This window comes from Pinus tabuliformis, chromosome Q (genome assembly GCF_031772625.1).
Source record: "Pinus tabuliformis cultivar Carrire ecotype Pingquan chromosome Q, CPIR1, whole genome shotgun sequence".
Taxonomy (NCBI): domain Eukaryota; kingdom Viridiplantae; phylum Streptophyta; class Pinopsida; order Pinales; family Pinaceae; genus Pinus; species Pinus tabuliformis.
Window position 1 is genome coordinate 1,388,853,553 of NC_142296.1, and position 21,854 is coordinate 1,388,875,406.

Below are 21,854 nucleotides of genomic sequence, written 5' to 3' on the forward strand. Positions count from 1 at the left end.
ATGGTGACAAATTACTATGTAACACATGCCCCCTAAAGCATGAGGCCTGAGAGAGAGAGGGGTGAAATGCTTTACAAGAACATGTGCGGCTGAAAACACCACTGCCGGAGAACCTATGTAGAGAGGTACAACTGATATCTCAAGTACATGATATATGTGGTATGGGCGCAGCCATCCATAACAGAGTACATAATAATCTAGATCCAAGGTATGGGTACAACTATCCGGTGAGGATCGATGAATAGACTCAGGCATGGTCGCAGCCATCCAGTGAATGAGTCATGTAATAATCACAATAATCCACAAAATCACAGCCTAGATTCCAACAGACAAAATCCAGGGTCTTGCGCTCCATCTCGACCCGAAAAAAAGTACAAGTTCAAGCATGCGAATACATGAGTTGAAGTCGAACATGCATGAAAATCGTTTGATTACCAGTCAATAATGAAAACTGTTAACAGACGTGAGAGGTACCACCAATAATGACAATGGCCCTCAAGGTACTATAGGTACAATCTACGGCGTGCGAATCAGTGAGTTGGCATCGAACACCCGTAGAATCATTTGATCGGAGGCCAATGATGAAAACCTCACGTCGAACATGAAGAACCTGCCATTGAGGCATGCAGGCTCCAAGGCACCGGAAGAGAGTCTCTAGATCAGATTCCTGGATAATGAGTTGAAGTCGACAGGAAGTGACCTTGATCGAAGGTGGGCAATAGTGTTTCCCACATCATCGACACGAGACAGAGGAAGAATGTTGTGGTGAATCAGAATTATGTGAGCTATCAGAGGGAGGTTGTTATTCTGCAGAGGTCAACTTCTCTTGAACATATCGGTGGCACGACAGTGGACTTGGCAGTATTTGACATCAATGGATCAAAGGTCATGGTGACGAGGCAATGAGCAAATGAGAGGTCAAACAGGATCACCCAAATCCACGGAGGCAAGTGAAACACGAGATGAGATGTCCCCACCCAGACATGAAAGCAGATAAGTGCCATGTTCAAGAGCGATTATTGCCGACACGACAATAATTATGGTTCCATTTTCCCCCACCATTTCTGGTGAGTACCTCAGTTATTATTTTTTTTTAACAAGCTTGACGGGGATAGCATATGCTCGTGAGGTGTCATTTCGACGGAATCCAATGTCATCAGGTTTTAACAAGTTTGAGAAAGGAAGAACTCGGCGTCTTTTCATGTTTAGAGAGTTTGAAAAGACAGCAGAAAAGAAAACTCCAGGGGTGTCCTTTTTCGTAAAGTTGTGTCTCTCGAGCCCGAAAAAGTATAAAACAATGCTCGAAAGAACCGCCCAACCATTACAATTGAGGAGTAATTTTCATGTTTAGTGACTTCGACCTGAAAAAGTAAAAAAACGATCGAGATCATGTCGTTTCGTAATTATTAACGAGCCTGAAATGACAAGGGCCCGACGATCTTTTCATATTTACACGGTCGAAAAAGAGTTTAAAGACGACCGCCTCTTATTTACGTTTAACGAGTCAAGAGGGGTAACTTGGTGATCTTTTCGTCTTTAAACAGTGGGAAAAGAGCTGAAAGGAGACCTCCATTTTTATTCTCTTTAACGAGTCAAAAAGGGAAAAATACTCGGCAATTTTTTCATATTTTACGAGTCAGAAAAGAGCTTAAAGGAGACTCGTCCTAGAGGAACGAGTGGTATAACGGATAGCAACTGGTTCCGGTAATGGTGGAACTTATCAAAACATATAATGGTCAAGAGGCTGGCTAATAAAACCACTCATCGCTGCGGTTCCTCAGGAAAGGATAAACAACCAAGTGAAAGCATATGATCAGCTAAAGAGATGGTGTCGATGGAATGAAACAACCAAGGCTCATCTAGCAAAATGTAGCGGATAGGCGGCAATCACAAGATGTAAATCGGGTATGGGTTCATTTTTACACAAGCTTGAACCATGGAGAACTTTGCTTGGATTCAGTTTCATGTTTACACAAGCTTGAAACGAAAAACTATGCTTGTTATAAGTTCGCATGCCCCCAGCATAATAACGCAAAATGAGGTACATGCCCCCCAAGCTTCATTGCATTCAGCGAGGTGGATGGAATGAAGGTTCACTTTCGAGATCTGTGAAAGACTCAACTTGGATTTTACGAGATCTTAATCAAAGACTCGATTGGGAAAAGAGGAGTTGTTTCATTTTTTAATGAGGTTGACACAGTAAAAGAACTATCCTCATAACCGTTGTTTCATTTGGTAATGAGCTTGACACAAGATCAGGAACTATGCTCGACCAGACCCAGTTTCATTTTTTAAGGAGCTTGACACCGGAAAGGAACTATGCTCTGCCCGAACTTCATCATAATGAATAGGAAGTCGAGGCTTCCAAGAGTGCCACTCCCGGTGGAAGGACAACATCTCGGAAGTCAGGACCCAATGCCCCCAAGACACTATGCATGATGACGGCATCACTGGATACAGGCATGGGATAAGTGGCCACGTAGTTGATCTGTGGTGGGGCAGATGCAACTCGTGGATGAAAACCAGGAGGGGATGACAACTGCGCAGGAGGGACCCATGGACGAATGAACGATAATTGATCGATAGTCACAATTCTTCCATCGTGTGGAAAGAAAACCACACGGAAAAGTGAAGAGACAAGGTCCCCCATGGCATATACATAGTCACGGCCAAGGAGAAGACTGAAATCTAAAGCACCTTGGGTAACAGATACGTCTATATAGATGATTTTGCCTCCCAACGTAATAGGGAACTTTGGAAGTATCCCTAATTGTTGACTAGTTCCTCCATCAAAAGCCGTCAGATTCGATGCGACGGACACAAGCTGTGGGGAAGCCAGAGCTTGCCAGGTAGTGGCAAGCATAAGACTAACAGATGCACCCTCATCCAAAATAGTGCCAGGTATCACCTTATTATAGGCATGTACTGTGACCCAGAAAGGCACATGGGATGGAAGGCGGGAGGTGGTCAAACGACTCCAGTTGAAGGAAACGACTGAACTACTTGATGGGGGAATCGTATGATTGCCCCCCTGCTCTAAAGGGACCGAAGCAAGACTCTTGGGTGCAGCTGGGATAGGAGAGTCATTTCTGGACTCAGGAGAATCTGAGGAGACGAGAAGAACATGTGAATTATGCTCTTCCGAAACAGAGTGGTCAACGGGTGGTGAACTCGATTCGACACTCTTTCCGACCAATGGTTGGTCTGGAACAGGCTGGGCACAGCCAGGTTCAGGAAGAGGGGCCTGGAAAAGAGAAGAATGTGAATCAATCTCTTGATCAGCAGGGGGACGATCTGCGGGTGTAGAGAGACGTTGACAACCAACGAGAATTTGGGGTGAGGGAGCTGTAAGACTTTCCAAGACAACGGAGGCTTTATCCATGAGTGGACAAAGGTGAAGGGTATGATTTCCTTCACAAAGTCTACAGGGGATTCGAATCTTCCCTTCTCCCTTACCATTTCCAGCTGATAGGTAGCATTGCCATGAACTTCAGAGGACGATGAGGGGCGGGCCGGATCGCGAGACCATACTTCTAAGACCCTGGGAATGCCAGGACAATCGTGAAGAAGGTGGTCATCCTTGCACAATCTACAAGGAAACTTGACCTTCTGCGGAGGAGCAGAAGGTGGCCCGACTTGAGGTGGACTCGGAGGAGTAGCGACACTTTTAGCCTTTCCCTTAGAAAACTTATTCTTCTTCGTCTTCTTCTTCTTCTTCTTAGCCACCTGGTTACTCGAATCGAGACTTTCACCAGGCGAAGTAGAAGATGAGGACGTAGAAGCAGGCGAAGAAGGGGAGAGGTCCACCTTAGAATCAACATGATGTTGTTCAGGTGGAGGGACTGATTGACCAGAAGTTGAGACGGCAGGGACCAAAGAGGTTGGGAACAACCAAACAGGCAACCCAACAGTTAACCCTGGGAGGGACAACGTTGCCATGTAAGGAGCACCAACATTCCCAAAAGGAGCGAAATGACCAGGGTTTCCGTCAGAGGGGATCCCTGGGTTGGTGAACCCTGGAAAGGTTGCCATCGAAAAAGAAGCCTACTCAAGCTAATGCAAACAAGATCTAACCGAGTAAATGTGAATCATGGCCGAATAAATTTTAAGACAAAGGAACCGAACTTGACCTTTTCACTTTTTAAGAGTCGAGAAAAGGAGAAAAAGATGACTCTAGTCTCCTTCGAATGTTTAATGAGCCCAAAGTGACAAAATTCTCAGCTGAGCCTTTTCTTTTAGGGAGTCCGAAAAGGATCAAAAGTGACTACTCTGGAGAACTATGCAAAGGGTTGACCAAACAATCCGTAAAACTGCATATACACCTTGGCAATCATATGAAAACCAAGGACTTTCCGTACGACAGTCAATCTTCCCAAATGCTGTGTTCAGTGCATTACGGCTTGTAAGGCGGTAGACACGGCTTCCTGTGGATAAAGGATGATAACCTAGTGGGGTCTCCCCATATACTCGACGGTACGTGGGAGCACAAATCCGTGCTAGAACACTATTGAGTCACAAAAGGAGGAATCACCCAACCATAATGTGAAACAACAGTGACTAGGTTTAACGACGCCGGAACACGTCTCTAGCCTAGACCTCTAGATGTATGTGTTAAGTTCCAATGCGTTTTTAGATTCATTCAGTTCATTTTACAGTTGATCTTTGATTAGGTTTCAGTTTCCAGGTCCTTCCGTATGTAATCTCTCACAATTTCCTAAATGCAAGCTATATGCCAAAATATATCACTTCATTCGATGAATGCTAACTACGGGAGAGTTGAGATATTTCAATCAAACAAAATGATCATAAAACAATCAACAATGACTCTAATGCAGCTAATGGCAATAAACAATTTTTTTTTTTTAAAGTCACTAAGGCTCTAATTTCCATTAACTAATGCAATGCAAAAGAGATTGTTCGTTTTCTTTTCAATGGCAAAGTGAACTAAACAAATTTTGAGAAACAATAACAAAGAGTAAAAGACAAGTTTCACTCAATGAAAACACAATCAAGTCCCTAAATACCAAGGCAGTCCTTCAAACCAAGAAGAATCACAAAGACCTCAATGAGCCATGTGATCTAAGCCCAAACGAAGCCAAGCGAAATCCAAGCGGAAAAGAGGTAAATCACTCGAATAACGCAATAAAAAGCTTAACAATCACTGAACAAGTGCAAGATAATAACCAAAAAATCGATCGGACCAACAGAAGACTAAAACTCCTAAGGAAGGCTCGATGCACAAAGCCACTAGATGCCCTAGGGCTAAAATGTGAAATCGGTGGAAAAAAGCAAACACCCAAAGGGTAACGGCCAAGAACCAATCAAACAAGACTCTAACACATTCAAGTGATTGAGAGGAAGTATCCAGACACAAAAACCAAGCTTGGAAGGCTCAAAACAAGCAAACTCTAAAAGGTTCCCTGGGCTGGCTCGACTTTCAGGCTAAAATTAGCGCCAATTGAGGATTGGCGCGGGCTGAAAGTGGCGCCAATTGGTGCGACTGTCATGAAAAAAAGAGTGCCAATCAAGTTTGCTATGCTAAAATAAAAAACAAGCAATCCAAGACTAGGCCAGCAGTACCCAGACAAACCAAGAAGCAAGAGACAACAAAGAATCAACCCAGAAAGCTATCTAAGCAATCAAACAAGAGAAACTAAAGAGACAAGACAAACTCCAAGTTGTTTAGTTCGTAAACCAAACCGGAGATCGACCGAAGTGGCGTTGATCTACTTCGCTAATGCAAAGCAATAGCGTTTCGAAGGCTATCTGGCCATACTTCAGGCTCCGTCCAAAGTTTACAAATCAAACAAAAAATAGCTTCCCCAGTGGAGTCGCCAAATTGTTGGAGTGGTAAATCCCCTCTGTGGACAGAGGCGATCCCTACTAGCCAAAAATGGGTCTAGCAATAATCAAACAATGCTAACACGCAGGTCCCTAATTGCAAATTAAAGGTAAATGATGAGAACCTACTTGGTTTCAAACGCTAGTATTGTAGAAGAGTCGACACTCCCGTTCCTTTGCTCCGGTCGGTCACGATCCTCACGATCTCCATGAATGGACACCTGCACATGCAAAGAATGACACAAATACAAGCATAAAATCCAATAGATGCAATTATATATCGGTCAGAAAAGATATAACTCAAACATCATTACAATGAACAACAAGAGTGGAACCATAATGATAGTCATCTATTATTGATAAACAAAAAAGAAGAATACAACCATAGTTCTGACGTCAAATCCTCCTTTGGCTGGGTGATCAGCTACATATGCCTTGCAAAGCTTGTCGGGATTGGGAACAAGCCTCTCTCTCTTTGATTATGAATGCAAAGAAGACTCTTACAGCAATCTCTTAGACTTTTGAAAGTATAATTCTCCCTATGCTCAAACTAGCTTGTCAAAGGCAAAGGAACAAGCTTTTATAGATGGAGGAGAAGGAGATAAGATCAATCACACCATCTATGGGATTGGGTTTATCCTCAAAAAGCTATTATGGATAGAGGAAAGGGAGATAAGATTAATCACGACATCCATGGGATTGGCATTATCCTTAAAAAGCTTCATGAATCTAAAGGAAAGAACCTTCGCACGTGCGTTTGTTAAAACGCTTTCCCAAACTCACTGGCGCGAGCATAACTCTGAGACAGAGCGCCAAATGGCGCGCCCTCTTTGGAGGATTTCCCCCATTGGTGCGAGTAACACACTATGGATCCGCGCTAATGGAAAAAGGGAACTTTTTAAGGATATTCTGCAGGAGATGTCTTCAGGGCATATGAAGTCCATACTTAGGGGAACATAATGCAAGTGTTTTCAAGTTATGTCACTTCTCACAGGTCCCGTAATGAGTCCTCCAAAGTGTGGGAGAGGGGTAACAGGGACGGTGACAAATGGTGACAAATTACTGTGTAACACATGGATAATTACATTGATTCTTCGTTACATGATAACAATTTGTGAAGTCTTTAAAAATTTATCTTAGCTTGATGTTTACTTCAATATTAGCATGTGTATGTTAACTTCATCAAACTACTATCAAAACAAAAGAGACAAGAACACGAATGTTTGGCTTTCTTCCAGGGCGAAAACCAATCCCTCTTGGAGAGGAAAACCGATGCATAAATTCTTCTTATAGAGATTCCATTGATGAATACCAAGACCATGACCCTTGATACAATATGCCTCTCCAAGACCAAGACATCAATCCTCTTCTTCTTCACTTCTGGGATCATCATCCTTCCTGCACCTCTGAGATCATTACTACTACATTTCAAAGAAATTCATTGTTGTTTCAAGATCATTACCACGCCATGGAAGTCATCATTGTTGAAATATTCGCTGCTTCATTTTCATCATGTTAACAATATCCATTGAGATATTCATTGTGACAGTCACTGTGATGACTGATTCATCATTTCTCCATAGATGAGATTACATTGATTTAGATCACGTCGAGAATGTATTCCCAAAAGTGTAATGATCCTTGTCACTCTGTTCTTATTATGTTGAAAGAGTACTGCTTCTTACTGTGTTGTAACCTTCTTTACCATCACAGGGTCTCCTTCTTATTATACCGAGATTACCACAGAGAAATCATTTGGATCTTCTTTAGTATGATAAGGCTATGGCAATGTTGTACTGAGATATAAATCGAAATCACAAGGAGACAGATCTAAATACTATAATGTCCACCGAGACTATGTGTATACACTATATTCCTTCATTCACCAAGATAGTAGCAATCATTGTCTTCACTGAAATTCCTTTCAATAGAATTATGTGTGCTGAGTTCATAACTGGGATACTATATACATAATCTAGGGTTGATTCATCCATAGATGACTGCACTTCTGGAATAGACTCTGAGTTCGTTTGTTGTTGAAGGGTTACCGAGATACACAAGTCTATACACCAAGATAGCTCCTTGTAATGCCAGATCCTTTCTGAGAAATTTAATTCATCCGAGTTCTTCCTCTCACCCATCCGAGATCCTTATGGAATAGTCTTCCTACACCTTATACCCATCCAAGGTGTAGTCAGACTCTTTTCCCTGATGGCATGTGGATCTACTCCTTTTTCTCCATGTGAAATCTCAGAGAAAATGCAAGTTTTGTTCATGTTCCATTAGGTCAAGGTCATGACTGCACCTAAACCCTAAACAAGGTGCAGTCAAGCCCTAACTGCGGCTCTGCTCCTCCACACAAAATTTTAGAGCCTTCCGAAATTTTCTTGTATGTTTTTCGTTGAACCTTCATTGTTATTTATAGTGGCCATCTCATATATGCAAGTTGACATGAAATTTTGAACCAACATGACCCTTTCTTTAAGACGGCATGTCATATATTTATTTATTTAATTCATTCCTTTGTTGTTTTGCTTGCATATTTTAGTGAGCTTGCTCTTGGAAGATTCTTCTTGGTCTTGGAGGTCTAGTTTGACATCAATACATTTTACATAGGCTCGAAAGGATCTTCTCCATTCATGACATGACTCTTTGACATAACAATAAATCCTAAAGACATGAAGAAGGAGTCTTTTACCCAGAGACACTTCTTGCTCATGAAACCCATGTAGCAATATTACAAATATAATTGATTTCCTTTTATTACAACAAATACAAAGATCATGTCATCATGAAGAAAAAACCTAGTTACACTTTCTTCAACACTCCCTCTTAACTAGGGAGGTATTCATAATGGTACTTGGTCATTTTCAATCTAAATAATTTCTCATAAGAAGAATTGGATTTGCAATCCATCTATTATAGCATCATTTCAACCAAAATTGTTTCCATTTAGCAAGGCCTTGACTAACAACTCTATCTCTCACTTAGATTAGAGCACATAATGTTGGCGAGGCCAATGACTAATAAACTTCTCTCTTAGGGTCATACCCACTCGAGTGTTCTCTGAGTATGCCCTACTAGGACTATTCTCATCTTGGGTTCCCAACCCTCAAGAATATCGGTCCTCTTGCCCACTCTTGTCTTGGATGCCCTACCACATCTTCAAAGAGTGTCGATGCTAGATGATTACACAATCCTCCATTCTCTCTTCCAAACTAAAGACAAGAATGTCGTGTCTAACTCTCCCTCTTATCTAGGGATGAGTTCCAATTTTCTCTTTACTCAGAAACTTACTCGAGTGCTTTATAGGGTCTTCTAGTTGAATGACAATTCAAGACTTCGATGTCATCAATTTCTTCACATGTAGGGTCAGCCATACATCACTTTCTTCCGTCATGTCATTCCTTCTTTCCAAAAGGTATCCTCCTTGGCTTTACATCTGGGGATTCCTTCACAAGCTTCTCTATCTTCACTTTCCTTCAACAATGATTGCTCTGGATCACAAGGTACATAGTTGTGACATCCTTCACAACTCTCCTTTCCTTGATCCTGCACACATACCCAAACCTTTTCGAGAGGTCAGACACCAACAAAACTTACATATTACCTTTTGGTGATGGCTTTTTCCGGTGATATCTTCTTGTAGGTATCAACCATCCTACATTCATGTGGACACATCTTCCAATGATATTTGTTGTCAAGGGTCCTCATCTGTTCGGACTTCCATCAAAGTCTTCATATCATTCTGGGAGGTTTCCTGGTCAAGTCTTCCTGATCCTCTAGATGTTGACTGCCTTTATCAAGGTTGCATGTCTTACGATCTCTTCCATCCCCATGTCTTCCATTCCTAGGAACTCTCATAGTTCTTCAATGGTCATCAACTATCTCATACTACATTATGAGGACATATTATGTTGATTTAATCTAGTCTGACTTATGTCTTTCTGCATCCTTTCATAGGAGGAGATCCTTTCATGCTTGATCCATTTTATCTGCAACCATATATAATGACATTACAATATCATATGCAAATACAAATACAATCATACATACCTTATTTTTCTTCCAGTATTTTTCCTACAACTTCCTTGATTGAACGAATCTTCAATCCCTGGATCTGCCTCATCATTTCATCAGTTCGTGATTTCCATAAGTTGGAGATCCCAATGAAACATTTTTTGCCTTCCCAGACTAGAAAATCCTCCACTAAAGTTTCTATTAGAGATCCTTCAGGATCTAGTATGTCCCTATATGGCAAATGCTTCCTTTGAACTATATGACTTCTTCCCTTCCTTCAATGTACAATGAGATTCCCAAGATATATGTTCTTCATGATTCTATACAAGCTCTTGCTTCCATGATTCCATGATGCATCTTCTTACTATGTTCATATCTACAAGGATTTCTGATAGGACCCTTTTGAGAGGGATATCATCTCATTCATATTTGAGATCTATTACTCCATCCTTCCCTTGATCCTTTCCTCAGCTTCCTCCATCTATCAGGTAATCTTTCCATTTTGTCAACCTTTCCTTTGCTTATCTGAGTCTTTTGTATTTCTCTATTTAACATAGATACCGCAATTTGTTGATCGAGGTAACCTTCTTATTCATGGTTGTTTGTTACCTTGCTTATCACTATTAATGTCAATGATGATTTATTTTCTATTCATTTTTATCAAATCTTGTGACTAAGTTCTCATGAAGATATCTCTTCACTCTTCTTTACTGCTTTTCAGATAGTATATCCTCTAATATTTCATGCATTCTACTTATGTTTCCTTTCTTTCCTTATAGAACCCTACGAGTCATTATGGATTCAAAAGGAAAGACTTGATGTACTGACTTCTCTAAGGATAATGATAATCCTCCATATTCCATCCAACACCTTGATGATCCATCCAATATGTAGGTCTTCTCGAAATCATGAAGTCATAAAACAAAAATTGATTATGAAAAGGTACTTACTTGATTGTAAAGATGTATTCTTCATCTTGATCATGTTGGCAATAGTTGAAGTAGATATATTGGCTGAGATCATTAGATTTCCCTCCAACAAATTGTTGATACATATTGAATTGAAGTTGTTTGCCACTATCCATAGAATAGTTTATGATTTAAGTATTGTTCATATACATTCTCAGATCTAATATCTACAGAAGGATCAAAACTGAGTTGTCAAAACTGCTCTTGAGATATGAAGACTGTTGATATATGAAAACCTTGCTGCTGCATACTAATCTCTGATCTGGGGTTTGATTTTGCCATGTAGATCTTCAGCTGCTTTGATGTCTTGATTCTTGAATGTCTCTTCTCTTCCCTTATTTTGACTGCTAAACCACTCGCTCTGATACCATGTTGAAGAATCTAGGGCGTGGATAATTACATTGATTCTTCATTACATGATAACAATTTGTGAAGTATTTAAACAATTTATCTTAGCTTGATGTTTACTTCGTTATTAGCATGCATATGTTAACTTCGTCAACTTCTATGAAAACAAAAGAGACAAGAACATAAATGTTTGTCTTTCTTCCAGGGCCAAAACCTCTCCCTCTTGGAGAGGAAAACCCATGCATAAATTATTCTTATAGAGATTCCTTTGATGAATACCAATACCATGACCCTTGACACAATCTGCCTCTCTAAGAGCAAGACATCAATCCTATCCTCTTCTTCTTCGCTTCTGGGATCATCATCCTTGCTGCACCTGTGAGATCATTACTAATACATTTCCAAGAACTTCATTGCTGTTGTAAGATCATTTCCACCTCTTGTGTTGTGTTACTCTAAGCAATCCAGGCATTCTGCCACTCTTCCTAACATTTCTGTAAATTCCTGGAAGGTGAGACATTTCTCCTGAAGTATTCAAGAGACGTTTCTCCTAAGATGTTGCGACCTCCTTCCCTCATTGCAACTGACGCTGCAAACACGTCAATTATTGTTGCATCGACTCCAGTTCATACACAGAGTCATACCACTACGCAAGGGAACCCATTCCATCCTCCTGCGCTCTGCCCACTAAATATCCGCTCAGAACCCATTTTGGTTTGGTTTGGTATGTTCTAGTTTTCATATAGAGCACAAGCAGTATCATGCATTTGGAGGCTTCTCCACCTGCTCCTTCAGTGGAGAATAGTTCCCTAATTCTAGCATCAAGTCGAATGCACATGAATGACCAATTAGAAAATATTATGGGTGCTTTAATTGATTCTTTGCAACAGGACAAGCAAATATTTCTAAGGAATATTGGAAATTTCACACTTGTAGACCATCCTGGAAGCTGTAAGAGTCTTCAATAGGGATTTGGTCTTCTGAGAATAATTCCAAGATAAAGATCGTTACTCGCCATATTTGGGTTCATTAGAGAAATTGCAACTACTAGCAGCCGTAATTGTGCTGATAATTTTTTTTGTCCATAAACTGGCGCCCATCTACAAATCTTTTTGGAGGTTCATGAAACCACTTGCTTTATATTAGAAACCTCTTGGAAGTTATGGGAAAGATTTTGGCTATTGGAGTGACTGCATTGCAGTTGCTGAGAAAGAGAAGTTGTTAAAGATTGCTTGTTCTAAGCATACATCTTTGTTGATTCGAATGGTCTGAGAGAGACTGTTAGTCGTTCGTATGGTCTAGGGAGTAGTCACTTCAATGCAAGAATATTTTTTCCAACAAGGTTCACGAGCCCTCTATTTTGAATTATCGAGGACACATTTGAGTCATTTTCTTTATGTTGGCATTTGCTCTAAGGACCTGCAACTTCTTTTGTTCAGATTTGAGGTGGTGGGTGCTAAGAAACGACTAAAAAATAGCATGGATTCGTGCCTCCATTTATGGGCAGTGTAATCCTCAAACTAAACACGGAGCGTGCTAACTTGCGAGTTGTGACAGTTGAGTTCATACAAGTTATGAAGATGTATACGCGTTGAGAAGAGAATATATGCCTCCTCATTTGTATTGTATAATTGGAGAACGTTTCGGCATAGGACTCTAAATGATATGGTGCACTTTTAGTCGAAGACAACACCATTCATCTAATTCAATTGTTTTGGAATGGATTGAATTAATTATACATTAGAGTTTCTAAATTCCCTGATAGTCTCTACTGTAGATGCGATGGTAAACATCAACAAGAACATTCTTTCCGATATTAAGATTTGTCTCCAAAATGCGAAAGAAAACATTGAATTTTTAGAGCCTGAATCACAGCTACAACAAGATGAGTTACAGAAAATTCATCATTCTAAACTTGTTGCTATTTAGAAAATTGATACAGAATTCCATCAGCGAAAAGAATATAAAGTTGAGGTTGATTCAGTGCTGAGTTCTAGATCATATTTACATGCAGATGTAGAAGTTCAGTCTACACTTCCCAATTCAATCATGAGACCTTGGGAAGAACTTGTCCATAACAAACACATAACAGGTCTTGGATATGATAAGAAGGTTTCCTTTAACATTCCAAATTACTCAAAGCCCATCCAGTTTGATAGTGCCGAATTTCTTAATGACAGTTCACCTTCAGCTATTTCATATTTTGGTCCTCTTCCACAGCATCCACAATAGATTTTTAAATTGAAACATTGTTACATAGTTTGCCATGTGAAAGATCGTTGTTTTGATCTTCATCAGTGCAAGCATTATGGTCAACGTACTCATTCTTCACATAGATGCTTAAAAAACAAGCATCCTGGAAGAAAAAAGATTCATCTTGGATGGATCTCTTCTTGGCAATGGGCTTCAACAACCAAGAAGATATTTCAGTCATTTGTCAGATCTTGTTCTATAGTATTGAGCAATCTTGTAGTTGAGTTTTCTCCATCATCTCACCTTGTATCTGATAGGGGGGGAAGTGATGGTCATCTACAAGCTTCAAAGCCACATCAAGCGAGCTTGAGCCACAACCTGCCATACTAGATTCTTAGTTGTAGCCAAAGACAAAGATTCCCCTGAGCATACCTTCTGTTGATGATCAGCCTTAAACCATCTATGTGGGGTTGAGACATCTCTTCAAATAATTAGGGACACTTCCTCCAACAGAAGACTTCAGCTTCTTGCTAGTTTTGAAAGAGTTCTGGGAATTTCATTAAGCATTCCAGAGTTTGTATTAATCTCTAAACCATCACAGGTTGAGACCTCCCTTTTTAGGTTGAGGTTATTCCTTTTTATGTGAGGTGAGACCTCCCTTTCAAGGTTGAAGGTTCCCCTCTTCAAAACATGAGGATAACTTCCTCTAGTAGAATACCTCATGCCCCTTATATATGTTGGAATCTTTTGAAGTATTTTCACGCCCTTATGGAGAGGATTCAAAACTTTATTTAATACAAAACCTGCACATATAGAAATGATAAGTGTTAGTGTTAATGATAATGCACACAGTTGAGTCATGTATTTTATTCCGGTGGTTTCTCTAGGCACCTGCGACTTACTTTCGTTCAGATTTGAGGTGCTGGGTGCTAAGCAAAGACTAGAAACTAGCATGGATTCGTGTCTCCATTGACGGGCAGCGTAATCCCCAAACTAAACGTGGAGCCTGCCAACTTGTGAGTTGTGACAGCCGAGTTTGTAAAAGTTATGATGATGTATATGCGTTCAGAAGAGAATGCCTCCTCAATTGTATTGTATAATTGGAGAACGTTTGTGCATACGACTCTAAACTATATGGTGCATTTTTAGTCGAAGCCAACACCATTCATCTAATTCAATTGTTTTGAAATTGATTGAATTAATGATACATTAGAGTTGCTAAATGCCCTGATAGTCTCTACTATAGATGAGATGGTAAACATCAGCAAGAACACTCTTTCCGATATTAAGATTTGTCTCGAAAATGCAAAAGAAAACATTGAATTTTTACAGCCTGAATCACAGCTACAACAAGATGAGTTACAGAAAAGTCATCATTCTAAACTTGTTTCTATTTGGAACATTGAGACAAACTCCCATCAGCAGCAAGAATATAAAGGTGATCTTGATTTAGTGCCGAGTTCCAGAGCATATTTGTATGCAGATGTAGATGTTTAGTCTGCACTTCCCAAGTCGGTCATGAGACCTTGGGAAGAACTTGTCCATAAACAACACATAACAGGTCTTGGATATGATAAGGAGGTTTCCTTTCAGATTCCAAATTACTCAAAGCCCATCCACTTTCACAGTGTCAGATTTCTTCATGACAGTTCACCTTCAGCTATTTCAGATTATGGTTCTCTTCCACAACAACCACAACAAATTATTAAATGCCAACATTGTGACAGAGTTGGCCATGTGAAATATCATTGTTTTGATCTTCATCCATGAAATCATTGTGGTCATCATACTCATTCTTCACACAGATGCTTCAAAAACAAGCCTCCTACAAGAACAAAGATTCATCTTGGATGGATCGCTTCTTGGAAATGGGATTCAACAGCCCAGAAGATATTTTAGTCATATGTCAGAACTTGTTCTAGAGTATTGAACAATCTTGCAGTTGAGTTTTCTCCATCATCTCAGCTTGTATCTGATAGGGGGAAGTGATGGTCATCTACAAGCTTCAAAGCCACATCAAGCGAGCATGAGCCACAACCTGCCATACCAGATTTAGAGTTGTAGCCAAAGACAAAGATTCCTCTGAGCATGCCTTCGGTTGATGATCAATCTTAAACCATCTATGCGGGGTTGAGACATCTCTTCAAATAATTGGGGGCACTTCTTCTAGCAGAAGACTTCAAATTCTTGCTAGTTTTGGAAGAGTTCTAGGAATTGCATTAAGCATTCCAGAGTTGGTGGTCGTCCCTAAACAATCACAGGTTGAGACCTCCCTTTTCAGGTTGAGGTTCTTCCTTTTTATGTGGGGTGAGAGCTCCCTTTCAAGGTTGAAGGTTTCCCTCTTCAAAACATGAGGATAACTTCTTCTAGCAAAAGACCTCAGCTTCATGCCAGATTTGGAAGAGTTCTAGGAACTGCACTAAGCGTTCTAGTGTTGGTGGCCATCCTTAAACCAACATTTTAGAGAGCACATTCAGCCTAGTGCTGCCATGCAATTATGCACATTTTTTATTACAACTCTCTTCTTGGACTCATACATACCCCTTCGGATAAAGGGGGGAATGTTGGACACCTAATCCTCTATGGGTTGGTGTGGAATGTGAACAGCCACCAAAGTCCAAGATACGTTGGAAGATGAATCCAACGGTCATGTAAAATGTATTATAAATGAACATCTTGTGAATAGTAAAGGAAATCTAATGCTTATCTTTCATATGCGTTGTTTGCATTCCATCTGAGTTTAACTAAAACAACCTGGCAAACCATAGGAACCAATTTTAGCTACTATCTTTATTGCACCAAGACATCCCTAGTATGGGGTAGATCTCAGGTAAAAATGTAAACACGTAAACATAAACTTAAATGTAAATGTAATGTTTAACATTTAACATTTTTAATCTAATGTTGTACATATTTAAAAATAAATCTAGTTATTATTATGTATAAACACAATGTAAATTTCAAATATAAAGAGCTTTAAGAACACTAAAAAAAAGGTATGGAAAATAAATAAAAATATAAATAAACCATAGGTATAGTAAATAAATAAATCATTTTTTTTATATTTACTCGAGAAGTATGGGAAATAAATATAAATATAAATAAACTAGAGGTATGGTAAATAAATAAAACCTTTTTTTATATTTACTCCATAAACCTATTTATATTCACTAAAACTAAAAAGAAAGGTTTTATTTGGGTGATGCATATGGACCAAATACCATATTTATAAAAGAGTTATGGTAAATAAATAAATATAAAAAATGTATAAAGAGGTATGGTAAATAAATAAATACATATCAAATAAGATTAGAAATCAACATCTAATTATATAGCAAGCCTATGGGCCAAATTACTATTAATACCATGCAAAAAAATATTATTAACACTAATATTAATATTAAAAGATTATTATTATTATTATTATTATCAAATATAATATTCATATTAATATATTATAATATTAATATTATTAAATTTAATAAATTTGGATTAATACAATATTAAATTTGTTATATTATAATATATATTAATATATTATGATATATCTTAACTCTAATATATTTGGGAGGGAAGAACAAATGCATAGAGTGATAGAGATGAAGAGATAGGGGGAGTGACAAAGAGGGGAGAGAACGAATGAAGAGAGAGAGGGGAGTGAGAGAGGTAGAGAAGAGTAAGAGAGGGAGATGGAGACACAAAGATGGAGGGGAGACATAGAGAAGGAGAGAGGGAGGGAGATAGTGAGAGGATTGGATGGCAGAGAGAGAGGGAGAGAGAGATGAAGGTAGGAAAGAAAGGGAGAGAGAGGAAGGATAAAGGAGAGGAAGAGAGATGGAGGGATGAAGAAAGACACAGAGAGTGAGAACTAGAGAGAGAGAGGGAGTGACAACAGAGAACTTGAGAGAGTGTGTATGTTTAGGGGTGAGATAAAGAGACAAATAAGGAGATATAGATAGAAGGGGGTAGATAAGAAGAGAAAAAGAGAGAGGGAGGGATATGATAACATACTTGGAGAGAGAGAGAGAGAGAGAGAGAGAGAGAGAGAGAGAGAGAATATTGGAGCGAAGAGAGAGAGAGTGATGGGGGAGGGGGGGGGGGAGGTAGGAGAGAAAGGGAGAGTGGGAAGAGGATTCAAAACTTCATCTAATACAAAACTTGCACATAGAGAAATGACAAGTGTTAGTGTTAATGATAATGCACACGGTTGAGTGATTTATTTTTATGCCGGTGGTTGCTCTAAGCACCTATGACTTACTTTCGTTCAGATTTGAGGTGGTGGGTGCTAAGCAAAGACAAGTTATGATGATGTATATGCATTCAGAAGAGAATACCTTCTCAGTTGTATTGTATAATTGGAGAACATTTGTGCATACGGCTCTAAATTATGTGGTGCATTTTTAGTCGAAGCCAACACCATTCATCTAATTCAATTGTTTTAAAATTGATCGAATTAATGATACATTAGAGTTGCTAAATGCTTTGATAGTCTCTACTATAGATGAGATGGTAAACATCAGCAAGAACACTCTTTCCGATATTAAGATTTGTCTCCAAAATGCAAAAGAAAAAATTGAATTTATACAGCCTAAATCACAGCTACAACAAGATGAGTTACAGAAAAGTCATCATTCTAAACTTGTTTCTATTTGGAACATTGAGACAAACTCCCATCAGCAGCAAGAATATAAAGGTGAGGTTGATTTAGTGCCGATTTCCAAAGCATATTTGCATGTAGATGTAGATGTTTAGTCTGCACTTCCCAAGTCGGTCATGAGACCTTGGGAAGAACTTGTCCATAAAAAACACATAACAGGTCTTGGATATGGTAAGGAGGTTTCCTTTTAGATTCCAAATTACTCAAAGCCCATCCAATTTCACAGTGTCAGATTTCTTCATGACAGTTCACCTTCAGCTATTTCAGATTTTGGTCCTCTTCTACAACAGCCACAACAAATTGTTAAATGCCAACATTGTGAGAGTTGGCCATGTGAAATATCATTGTTTTGATCTTCATCCATGAAAGCATTGTGGTCAGCATACTTATTCTTCACACAGATGCTTCAAAAACAAGCCTCCTACAAGAACAAAGATTCATGTTGGATGGATCGCTTCTTGGAAATGGGCTTCAACAGCGAAGAAGATATTTTAGTCATATGTCAGAACTTGTTCTAGAGTATTGAACAATCTTGCAGTTGAGTTTTCTCCATCATCTCACCTTGTATCTGATAGGGGGAAGAGATGGTCATCTACAAGCTTCAAAGCCACATCAAACGAACCTGAGCCACAACCTGCCATACTAGATTCAGAGTTGTAGCCAAAGACAAAGATTCCTCTGAGCATGCCTTCGGTCGATGATCAACTTTAAAACATCTATGCGGGGCTGAGACATCTCTTCAAATAATTGGGGGCACTTCTTCTAGCAAAAGACTTCAAACTATTGCTAGTTTTGGAAGAGTTCTAGGAATTGCATTAAGCATTCCAGAGTTGGTGGTCATCCCTAAACCATCATAGATTGAGACCTCCCTTTTTAGGTTGAGGTTCTTCCATTTTATTTGGGGTGGGAGCTCCCTTTCAAGGTTGAAGGTTTCCCTCTTCAAAGCATGAGGATAACTTCTTCTAGCAAAAGACCTCAGCTTCATGCCAGATTTGTAAGAGTTCTGGGAACTACACTAAGCGTTCTAGTGTTGGTGGCCATCCTTAAACCAACATTTCAGAGAGCACATTCAGCCTAGTGTTGCCATGCATTTTTGCACATTTTTTATTACAACTCTCTTCTTGGACTCATACATACCCCTTCGGATTAAGGGGGGAATGTTGGGCACCTAATACTCTATGGGTTGGTGTGGAATGTGAACAGCCACCAAAGTCCAAGATACGTTGGAAGATGAATCCAACGGTCATGTAAAATGTATTATAAATGAACATATTGTGAATAAGGGAAATCTAATGCTTATCTTTCATATGCGTTGTTTGCATTCCATCTGAGTTTAACTAAAACAACCTTGCAAACCATAGGAACCAATTTTATACAATAAAATATTAAATTTGTTATATTATAATATATATTAATATATTATGATGTATCTTAACTCTAATATATTTGTGAGGGAAGAACAAATGCATAGAGTGATAGAGATGGAGAGATAGGGGGAGTGACAAAGAGGGGAGAGAACGAATGGAGAGAGAGAGGGGAGGAGTGAGAGAGGTAGAGAAGAGTAAGAGAGGGAGATGGAGACACAAAGATGGAGGGGAGAGAGAGAAGGAGAGAGGGAGGGAGATAGTGAGCGGATTGAAGGGCAGAGAAAGAGAGAGAGAGAGAGAGAGAGAGAGAGAGAGAGAGAGAGAGAGAGATGAAGGTAGGAAAGAAAGGGAGAGAGAGGAAGGATAAGGGAGAGGAGGAGAGAGGGAGGGATAGAGAGATGGAGCTGGAGGGGGAGAGAGGGAGGGACAAAGAAAGACACAGAGAGTGAGAACTAGAGAGAGAGAGGGAGTGACAACAGAGAGCTTGAGAGAGTGTGTATGTTTAGGGGTGAGATAAAGAGACAAAGAAGTAGATATAGAGAGAAGGGGGTAGATAAGGAGAGAGAAGGAGAGAGGGAGGGATATAATAACATACTTGGAGAGAGAGAGAGAGAGAGAGAGATTGATGGGGGAGAGGGAGGGTAGGAGAGAAAGGGAGAGGAAGAACGAGAGACAAGACTTGAGAGAGAGGAGGGGAGTGATGGGGGAAGAGAGAGGGAGGTACGAGAGAGAGGAAGTATGAGAGAGTGAACTTGAGAGAGGAGGAGAGAGGGAGCAATAGGGAGATGGGGTTTGAAGGGAAGAGAGGGAGGGAAGAAGAAATACGTAGAGAGTGAGAAGTGGATTAACATTGTCCATTGATTTAAGTGTAAGCACAAAAAATTATTGACAATGTACATTGATTTGTGTTATAGTAATTCACCATATTAATATTGGAGAGAAAGAGAGACAAGATATGATGTTTAATACAATAGCTTGAGCTATAAATTTAAATGGTTGACGATTTAACCTTTCCTTGTGTATAATCAATATCAAAATATAAAAATCGATACAAAAATATGGCAAAAGTAAAAAGGGTAACAATAAGAATAGTAGAAGAAAATAGTTCGAGATTAATCACAATGAAGACTATTTGTAATTGACTATATTCTTATTATTCAAATTTTCAAGACTATACAGCAAGACTGCCCCTTCTAATGCGAGCTCCTTTATGAGAAATTTAATTCATCCGGGTTCTTCCTCTCACCCATCCGAGATCCTTATGGAATAGTCTTCCTACACCTTATACCCATCCGAGGTGCAGTCAGACTCTTTTCCCTGATGCCATGTGTATCTGCTCCTTTTTCTCCATGCGAAATCTCAGAGAAAATGCAAGTTTTGTTCCTTTTCCATTAGGTCGAGGTCAAGACTGCACCTAAACCCCAAACGAGGCGGAGTCAAGCCCTAACTGTGGCTCTGCTCCTCCACACAAAATTTCAGAGCCTTCCGAAATTTTCTTGTTTGTTTTTCGTTGACCCTTCTTTGGTATTTATAGTGGTCATCTCATATATGCAAGCTGTCATGAACTTTCGAACTGACGTGACCCTTTCTTCAAGACGACATGTCATATATTTATTTATTTAATTCATTCCTTTGTTGTTTCGCTTACATATTTCGGTGAGCTGGCTCTAGGAGGATTCTTCTTGGTCTTGGAGGTCTGGTTTGACACCAATACATTTTACATAGGCTCTAAGGGATCTTCTCCATTCCTGACTTGACTCTTTGACATAACAATAAATCCTAAAGACATGAAGAAGAAGTCTTTTACTTAGAGACACTTCTTGCTCATGAAACCTATGTAGCAATATTACAAAAATAATTGATTTCCTTTTATTACAACAAATACAAAGTTCATGTCATCATGAAGAACAAACCTAGTTACACTTTCTTTAACACTTCCTCTTAACTAGGGAGGTATTCATAATGGTACTTGGTCATTTTCAATCTGAATAATTTCTCATAAGAAAAATTGGATTTGCAATCCATCTATTATAGCATCATTTCAACCAAAATTGGATTAAATGGTTGGACATGAGATTTCAACTGAACAAAAGTTCAGTGGTGATCAAACACTGAAAGGTATGAGAGTTCGTTGTTTTTAATGATAGATCTAATAGATTTCAATGTTTTTAATGATGGGTCATGGGTAAAAAGGACAAAGAGTTTATGGTTTTTGATAATGGGTGAATAGTTCAAGTTTTTAATCACAAGGGATATTTTGAATTCAAATTCTAAATCTGTTTTTATGATAGTTCAGAATTAATTTTTAATCTCGAGTTTATTAAAGGTGAAGAGTTACTCTGTGTAGATTTTGTAGTTGAGTTTTTTATTATAAACTTGAATTTAGTAAGAATGGAAAGTTTATGTTTTCTCAACATAGTGGGAACATTATTACAATTTATTTTGTCAAATTATTATTAG